Source organism: Sphaeramia orbicularis, chromosome 11, assembly GCF_902148855.1.
Source record: "Sphaeramia orbicularis chromosome 11, fSphaOr1.1, whole genome shotgun sequence".
NCBI lineage: Eukaryota > Metazoa > Chordata > Actinopteri > Kurtiformes > Apogonidae > Sphaeramia > Sphaeramia orbicularis.
The window spans coordinates 45,357,200-45,367,899 of record NC_043967.1 but is presented as its reverse complement, the minus strand read 5'-3'; positions in this window follow the sequence as shown (position 1 = coordinate 45,367,899).

Sequence of the window (10,700 nt, the reverse complement as noted above, 5' to 3'; positions counted from 1 at the left end):
CAAATGAATTACGAGAACCTTAATCAAGATTGTTTTTTTTTTTCCTGAGTGCTTTTATTCATCTTTAGGCATTAAAAAACAATGCCATTGAAAGAAAATGTATGAACCTATTATTCATGGAGTTGCAAAAATGTCCACTCAGCTGGACGTCATGTGTTTAAAAGCAAAGTAACATGTATTTACTAATATACTGTGTGAGAGCTATGAAATAAAAACATTTTTAATGCTGCTAGTCTGATGTTTTCTCACATTTTAGCATAACTCTAACACTAGCCATTACTCACTTCATGGAGATAATATGCAAAAAAACAAAAAAAAACCAAAACATATTTTACATAACCAAATGCTAACCTTTCTCTTTCTGTCCCCACATACTTTCCATCCATTGTTAACCCATGAAGACCCAAACAGCCACCGCTGACCAAACCAGTGTCCTTCTAGTGATAGTGATTCCTGAAAAACTACACATATACAGTGTAATAACAATCTTTTTTGTTCTATTTTAACACATAAGGACCCAAACATCCACCGGTGACAGAAAATCATCTGATATAAAATGTTTAATAACTGCTAATCCACTGATTCCCTCAATACATGTAAATAATTGGTGTAAAACGCAGTTTGTCATCTTTTCATGGTCATCAGATATGACCCATTTGTGGAGCTTTCAACATCTCAAATTAATGGTGCTAATGAAAGCACTCTACATACCTACCTGTAAGTTAATTTTACCACTGGCTTTCTCATCGTAGTGCCCCTAGATGTCAAGTCCTTTCTGTCTTGTCTATATATGTTTGTGTGTTTCCATGTGTCTGTATGTTTTGTGTGTTCGTGCATGTATTTTTGTAGATTATGTATGCATTTTTATTTTTTTGAGTGTGTAATTTAACCTTGCTTTTCTTTCTTTTATTATCATCATACTATCACCGTGTTCTAAGGTATCCCATGACATATTCTTTTGTCTTGGGCCCACTGTTGGTATTCTTGTTCTGTGACTCCATTCCAGTAATATTGTATCACCTGAAATACCTCTGTTGGACTTCATTTGATTAATGATATGAAAATAAAAATAAAAATTTGTTCACAACAACAACAAAAAAAAAAGATATGACCCATATGGGCATTCAGAGGCTCTATAGTTAACATGGAAACACTGTCATCTTCTACAACATCGATTCACCAGTAAAACCCATGGAGTTGAATCAATGACAGTGGATGGAGACACTGGGTTTATGTTGAGTTATTAATATATTTGCTGAAAAAATCATTTTTTCTTCCGTTTTCTGTGTTGATGATATAATAACCCTCAACTCAGAATCAGAGCTTTAATGAGCATCTAAATGATCCGTGAATCAAAAATAGCTGAAGTTGATGAAGAGTTGGATCAATGACAGTGGATGGAGACACTGGATTTATGTTCAGTTAATGAGATTTCACTGAAAAATTATCTTTTTCTACAGTTTTTACTATTTTGATATAATAACCTTTGAATTTACACTGAGTTTTCACGAGCATATAAATGAAGTATAGGAAATTAAACATAGGAAAATATATGGTTTACAGTGAAAAGTGAAAAATACACAGGATAATATTATAATAAATGGCGATAAATCACTGAAAAAAGGTTAAATAGAGAAAAAAAATCATTTTGGAACTGTCACAAAATAAGCACTGGGTCTTTGTGGGTCAAATCCTCCAAGATTTAGCAGCTGTTCACATTCAGCAACTAAATGTCTGATATATATATACTTATATAAATAATGCTCAGAGGCCAGTATCAGTACGCAGTGCACGTTTGGCCCAGTTTCCTCCTGATGACTGATTTGTCTTGTATTCTAAGGGAGTCACTGGAGCATCAGCCCTGTTATACTTAACTTTATTTCGAGGAAATTACTGCATTGTATACCTCCTGAGAGCATCCTTTGTTATTATGTTTGACATATATGCACTGATCTGGATGCGAGATATTAAGTATCCCAGAGGTAAATGCGTTCAGTAATCATGGGGTGGATCAATTCCCTGTGCTTTCATGGAGCCATTTCACTATGTTTTGCTTGATAGCTCTGCATAATTGCTTTCTCTTATGTGGACACCTTAATTGTTATCTGGAGAGTGCATGGGAAAAATTCTCAGTTGTACATCACTTACTCTTTATTTTGCCATGAGTGATGTAGAGACTCCCAAGCTTATAACACTTTATGTGACTCATGCTTAACATTGTAGCATTGCTGTAGATGCTTGTTTGCAATAGAAACTGCGTCAAACTTCCTGTTTTGTTAAATGTAATTTTTTTATAATGATGTATCTGAGTGAGAAGCATTTTGCGCCTTTATGTTCCCTCTTATTCACTCTGACTTCATTCAGTAGAGGAAGTGTGACACATCCAGTGACCTTAACACTCCTCCGCAGATTCCTTCATAACCTCAGCTCCATTGTGGATAACCCAGCAGTCATTTTGCCAGTGGTACTTACTAGACCTGCTTGCATGAAAGCGGTGTATTAGTTTGACACATTTTTCTCTGGTCTGTGCACCTCGCACACTCACTAATGTGCAGTACACACAGCACTTTGTAGTTGGTATTTGGTCAGAATGAAAAAGTCAGGATGACAGGGCATGCATTGAGCTGCACACTTTAAATGAACGAGGCATGTGAACCCTGAGGTATCATTCATACACCCGGTTAGTCAGATTCACCATTTACCCTTAAAGACCCAGTGCTACTTTTATGGCAGTTCCCAAATGGTTTTTTTTCTCTCTATTTAACCTAATTTTTTCAGTGAAAACCATGTATTTTCCTATACTTTATTAACCCAGTGGGCAGTCATTCAAAACTGTTCTCTTGTATATTCATGGATTTTGTTGTTTTAGTTCCATATCAGCTGACACATTGGGCGCTCATGCATCATCCCATATACTGCAACTGATGCCATTACTGTAGCTTAGTTGTTCTAGATAAACCTGATCTGCACAAACACGTTTGAGTGTAAAGCAATTACTTGTTATTTTTATTAAACTGTAATTAACAACATAAAGTTTTTTTTTTTTGCATATTATTTCCATGAAGTGAGTAATGACTAGAAGTAGAGTGTGTTAAAATGTGAGAAAACATCAAATTAGCAGCATTTAAAATGTTTTTATTTCATAGTTTTCACACAGTATACAAGTGAATACATGTTTCTTCGCTTCAAAAATCAAACACATGATGTCCAGCTGAGTGGACATTTTCAACTCCATGAAAAAAGGCTCAAAAATTTTTGTCAATGGCATTGTTTTTTAATTCCTAGAGAGGAATAAAAAACACTCAGGAAAAAAAAATCTTGATTAAGGTTCTCATAATTCATGCATGAAAAGGTTAACTGATAATAAATTATCAGATTAAAGTTGTGGGTTATTATGTCAGAAACAGAGAAAACGGAACAAAAAGGGACTTTTTCAGCTAAATCTATTATTAACTGAACATAAACCCAGTGTCTCCATCCACTGTCATTGATCCAACTCCATGGGTTTTACTGGTGAATCAATGTTGTAGAAGATGACGGAGTTTCCACGTTCACTACAGAGCCTCTGAACTTTTCACTGTAAATCATATATTTTCCTATGTTTAATTTTCTATACTTCGTGTAGATGCTCATGAAAACTCAAAGTAAATTCAAAGGTTATTATATCAAAACAGTAAAAATTGAAGAAAAAGATAATTTTTCAGTGAAATCTTTCATGAACTGAACATAAACCCAGTGTCTCCATCCACTGTCATTGTTCCAACTCCATGGGTTTTACTGGTGAATCAATGTTGTAGAAGATGACAGTGTTTCCACGTTCACTAAGGAGCCTCTGAACGTCCAAATGGGTCGTAATCTGATGACCATGAAAAGATGACAAACTGCATTTTACACCAATTATTTACATGCATTGATAGGATTAGTGGATCAGACATTATGAACCCTTTTCCATCAGTAGATGATTTTGGTTGGGACTCTATGGGTTAAGAACTACCAGAAGGAATCAATAATTATTCATTGACAAAAACACAAACTGAAGTGCTGCTTAAAGAACATGTCTGTGTTGAATGTCTGAGTTATTTGTTTTAAAATACTGCAACTACTGTATACAAAAGAAATCAGCGGCAAAGACAAAGAAAGAAAAGCATCCGCCATCACATCAGTAGTGTGCAGCAGGAAATCAGTTAATGCAAACATAAGAACAAGCAGTAATTAGATTATGTGGGAGGAGTTACAGAAACACTTGGCACCTGGTGCTTGCAATGAGTTGAGTCTTACGTACAGAGTGATGTAAATGAGTATATATATTCAGTACAGTTTAAACTATATTAAATGTGCCATGTGCCATAAGGAGTACCACCCACATACTGCAGGAGCACAGAGGACTCTGGGATTGCACAAATAAGCTTTGCACAAAATGAGTGTCCTCCCAGCCCCCTGAATCACCATTAGATTGAATGTGCATCACCACCTGCTAACAAAGACACACAGCCACAAAGAGAGGTATTTACGCACAGACAAACATGTTTGCTGAACCTACGCCAACACAAACTCACATTAGTGCTGCAGGGTTGAGTTTGTGGTGTGTTTGACGTATTCCCTTGCAGTTTCCCTGGAGGCTGCCAACCGAGGAGCCATCCCTTGATGAAGGAAGGGTCATGGGTGGTAGTGAATCACCACCTTCCTCAGTGATTGTCATTACTGGGTTAGATTTCCACAGGGAAAGTGACTGTTTTTTTTTTTCTGTTTTTCCAACTCAGGTTGCTGAGGGAAATGGCTATTAAATCAGGTTCATCCAGTGTCCTTCTAGTGATAGTGATTCCTGGAAAAACTACACATATACAGTTTAATAACAATCTTTTTTGTTCTGTTTTAACTAGGGATGTCCCTAAGTTCCCTGAGTTCAGATTCAGACTGAGGACACAGAACAGATTCAGCTTCAGAATGTCAGCAGGGACACAGGTAAGACACTGTTTGATTTGGCTTTAGTATGAAATAAATTAATACATATATTCATACAGAGATAAATAACTAGATGTCCATATAATTATTTACAGATCAAACACAGCAGCTGGTCCAACAAGAGGATGTGGTACAGCCAAGGAAAGGCCAGAAATCTACAGTATTTAGTGAATTTGTTTCTTTTTTTTCTTGAAAATGAGGAATATTGAAGTGTTTATATTAAAAAACTAAACCACTATGTGGAAGACTTATAACTGATGTATGTAAATGTGTAAAGTTTAGAAGGAACCTGGTGCTTTAGAAGATGTTTGGTCTAAAGTTTGGTGTGGATTCCTCTAATATTTTGTGGAATGATGGGATATCTTAGAGCTGTTTGTTATTATTATTGTTATTATTTTATTTTGTGATTTTGAATACAGTGTTACTGTTGGCAAATGAGAGAGTCAAAAATGTAAAGAGGAAATCAATTTTATCTTGAAAATCAATATCTTTGGAAAAAAATGCAGTTTTATCAGTTTTTTGCTCAAAATTCAGTTTTTTCCTGAAATGACCAATATTCAAATGTTCATATCTCACGAACGAATGAAGATGGAAAAAAATTGTTTCTTGTGTTTAAAAGTTGAAGTTCTGTTCTTTCTTTTGATGTATTCAGTGTTCACATACTCCTCACACAACATTTTCAGTGAGCCTCCAAAGATTAGTGAAAATGACCAAAAAGGCTGGCGGTGGCTACCAACTCACTGGAAAATGCTCTGGCGGGGAAAGAGTTAAGTTGAAGTATGTATTCTTTGCACAGACAGTGTTTACATTTTGAAAGGCTTGTTGCATTTGAGAATGCATCCAATGGGGGATCACAATAAAATTAGGCATGATGTGTTAATTCCATCACAGGAGATATGTGATGTTACCTAAAATTAGTTTAACATCCCACATATATCGGCAGCGATATCGGTAGATATCGGAATCGGAAATTAAGCGTTGAACAATATCGGCATATCAGTTTTTGGCAAAAAAGCCAATATCGGACATCCCTAATTTTAACACATAAAGACCCAAACATCCACCAGTGACTAAAACCATCTACTCATATAAAATATTTAATAACAGCTGATCCATTACTTCCATCAATACATGTAAATAATTGGTGTAAAATACTGTTTGTCATCTTTTCATGGTCATCAGATATGACTCATTTGGACGTTCAGAGGCTCCATAGTTACCATGGCAACACAGTCATCTTCTACAACATTGATTCACCAGTAAAACCCATGGAGTTGAATCAATGACAGTGGATGGAGACACTGGGTTTATGCTCAGTTATTAATATATTTGCTGAAAAAATCACTTTTTCTTCCATTTTCTGTTTATGATAGAACAACCCTCAACTTAAATCAGAGCTTTATTGAACATCTAAATGATCCGTGAATTAAAAATAGGAAAATATGTGATTTTCACTAAAAAACAAAACAAAACACAAAATACATAAGATAATATTATAATAAATGGTGATAAATCACTTAAAAAAAGATGAAGCGTAGATAGAACCACAAAAGTAACACTGGGTCTTTATGGGTTAATATTTAGTTTAAATCACTTTTCACAACAGACTCATTAGCTCTATACTGACTATATATGTATTAATAGTACTAGTATGATTATGTGGATGATGATCTCAGTACCATTAACCCACTGAGTCAAATCCTGCAGATGTGGAGCTTCACTCCATAAAACATAATCACACTCTGCGTGTTGTCTTAATCACTATTATACACATTCCTTTTAAATCTTCTTCATCGTCATTAAAGCAAGGCGAGAATTTATGTTACATGTATTTTTGTGTTAGTCATACGTTCTTGATTAAGGTGTCATGATGTACTCAGATGATGTGGCTGCTATTTTTAAACACTGTACTATATTTGTGATCCTACTGGGAGAAGAACTTCTGTAGAAACTGGAGAATCGTGACGATATATTTATTGGTGTCACTTTGTCACTTGAGAAATCATTTTTTTAATGATACTTATTCTATAATACTTGTGTGTAACCAGGGTGGAAAATAGCGTCCAAACTCCACCTTGTATAAGAAGGATTAGTTTCTTATTAAACAGAAAATGCCTGTGGGAATGTACTGTACACAAACAGTTTTATATTAAAAAAAAAAAAAAAAAAGTTTTGTCCTACCTGTTTTTGAAAACTGATTTTACATAAAACTTTTAATTTTGCATGCTATGTTAATTATTCAGTCCCTGCATTTCACCCATTCTAATATACACAGCACCTAGCGTTAGCATTTAGTATTTGGTGAACTGTCATTAGCCACTTTTACGCAAAGATCCCAGAAAAAAGGTGAGATGGTGATCCCACCTTTTTGCCACCATTGACCCATTTACACAGCCAAGCCAAAGGAGTAACAATTCAGTTCAATTTCATTTGTAGAGCCCTATATCACAACAAGGTTGCCTCACAGGGCTTTTCAGAAGTAGTTGGGTTTGAAAACAAACAGTCAAATTAACAGCAGAGGTACCATACCATACCATACCATACCAACTTCATTTATAAAGCACTTTAAGACCTTTACAGCTGGCCAAAGTACTGTACATGAATCATAAAACAAGGTAATAAATAAGTAAAAACAGTGATAACACAGGATGCAAAGCAGGCTAAGAACAACAACATACAACCATCATAAAAACAAAGACAAATTAAAATCTGTTAAAAACAGCATAAGAAATATAACAAAAAAACATTTCACTCATTGATTAAAAGCCAACGAGAAAAAATGAGGTAAGACAGGCTGGACTTTTACACAGCGGACCTGCATTCTGGAATCAAAGGGTGGTGATACAGCGTAGCGTATAGTGTGATGTATCACTTCTCCGTTGGAAATACCCATAGCATAGCGGTGTTGCTAACGTTTCCAGAGTCTTTCACTGTTCCACAAATGTTAGCATGGATAGAGTCTGCCACCCGAAGTGACAACAGCTCGTGGATCTCGGCATCTCCCGAGTTTGACATCTTTCTGGTTGCGTTGATATGTTTATTTACTGTACACGGCCCACGCTCATTTGTAAACACGCAATACACACGCAATATGTCATCAAAACATCCTACCTTGGTTGCGGAACAAGAGGTGTTCCTTTGACATAGCGTTCCTGAATCATGATTCCACCTTTATCACGGTTCTGTTATTACCTCCAGAGGTGTTACAAAGCCATGACAGAGGTGGAACCACATGATCCACCATTTAGTTTACAAAGACGCTGTTTTGGAATAAAGTTGAAGTATTCCCAGAACAGAAGTCCTGTGTAAAAGGGGCTATTGAAAGTGCTCATGGACCGACTCCAGATCTTCATCAGTATTGTGGTCAAAACCAACGACGTAAAAATTAACATGCGTATAAATGTTTTTGACAGGAGATCCGAACCTTCTAGCTGCTTCTTACTGAATTGGTTTTATTACAACAAATGAAGGAATTGATTTATAACATCTAAAATTGTCAAACGTGAAAAACAACTGTGTCATTTCTTGTCCCTAAGAAATACATTTACATTTACATTTATGCAATTGGCAGATGCTTTTTTCCAAAGCGACTTACAGGGGAAAAACCAAAAAATGAAAGAAAAATACAAGAATAGATTAAAAACATAAAACAGCTGTACAATTAAAACCCTGTCATACAGAAGAATAAAAAGCAAAATAATAGACTAAAATCCAAGAATAAATTAAAAGAGACATAAAAGCAGCTGTACACTTAAAAACAGTGAAATAAAAATACCAAGTAAAAACAACAGAATAGACATGATAATACATTTAAAATGGAATGTTGGAAAGTGCTAGAACAACAGGTGCTCTCTGAAGAGTTGGGTCTTCAAGAGCTTCTTGAAGATAGGCAGGGACGCCCCTGTTCTGGTAGTGGTTGGTAGATTGTTCCACCAATGTAGAACTAGTTGTGACTCAGCCCGTACTTCAGCAGCTGGTGACCCTTGACCTCTTTCCTTGATCCGGTGTTGATGATTTGAAAGATTCAGCTCAATATCAGACTAAAAGAGTAAGGAAATGCCTTCACCTTTTACCGCACAGACAAAAAAAAAGATTTGAAATGAAATTTTAAATTTGATCATAAGCCATTTACACACAATAAAACATCCCAACATATATCATCATTCAGAGAAAACCAGGCCAGACTAGATGATGCACAGATGCACATAAGGAAAAAATCACCAAAGCTATGACATGGGAAGTATTTCAATAATGTGCCATGATTATTTCTTCAAGAAAAGAAATGTATTTGAATGACACTGCAGAGGAAATAAACACTGACACACAAACAGCTTTTAGAGACTAATTTGTTCTTAAATAAGTACAGGGTTGAACTTGTCTTTCATAATCTAAATACTAATCAGTTCAGAATATTTCATGTATTCCTGAACTTTTAACGTAGACTTTGGGATTTAGTTTTCGAGAAAAAAAAAACAAAAACTGTCAGTCAAAACTTTACTTATATAACAATAATCAATAACATTATATCATCATTGTGTAATTGAAGTACTGATGTGGGTTAAACAGCAAAACAAGCCAAGTAAATTAATTTATGTATAAACACCCAGTTGTTTCCTAGATACTGTCTATTTTGAGTTACTGAAAAAAATCAAATTACATTGATTAAATTTATGTGACTTGAACAAGTGAGAGAAATGCAGTATTTCAAGAAAAAAAAAGAGAACTGTCTGAAGTTAACATGACTCCAGGCATCAATGCTGTGTGCTGACACTTTGCATCTTTGTGTGGTTTACCCCCTCCAGCTCTAAATTAAATGCGCACACGTAATTTCTGTTCCATCTTGCATAACCAGACCTATTTCCACACTTTTAAATGATTTACATTCCAGCAGGGTGTCTTTGCAGAAGAGTAAGATGTTTTGGTTTTGCCCATGGAGAAATGAGTCATGGCAGAAGACAGTAAAAAACTGGACATTTTCAACATAACAGGCATAACATGAATAGAATAGAATAGAATAGAATAGAATAGAATAGAATAGAATGCCCTATATTGTCATTATACTGAATGTACGGTGAGATTGGAGAGCCTCTCCTTTTTTCAGTGCAAACACATAGTTACAGATAAAACAAAATATATTCAAGATAAAGTCTTACAAGACAGTGCAATTATCTCTATATACAAATATGAAAATATAAAAGGATAAAAATTGTGAAAATAAAAAATGTAAAAATGTATTGCATAGGATGGTTGAATATTTACAGAATAATTATATCAATTGGTGATTAACAGAGATGGGAGTAAGTCCCATACATGCAAGTCTCAAGTAAGTCACAAGTCTTAACCCTCAAGTCTCAAGTAAGTCCAAGTCGTCTCTATAAGAGGATCAAGTAAGTCAAGTCCAAGCAGAGCTTTAGTCAAGCAAGTCAAGTCGAGTCGCGAGTCAAGTCATTCGTTTTTTCAAATGTCTGTATTTCACCAAAACCAAACACCAAAACTGCTATAACGTCTGAAAATAAAGTTTTGAATACATATAGCCTCATTCTAGGCATGTAGTTTTGGTGTTAAAACTCAGGGCTGCAAACGCAAAACAGAGAGAAAGAAACTAATTGATGCACACAAAGGGCTATGCAAAGCAGGTAGCTACGCTAACATTAGCCAGTTGGCGTTCTGGTGTTACAGCTAACTTGGTTAGCACTACGTTGGCGCTGCTTGCAGCTACTTGCCACTTTTTATTTTTT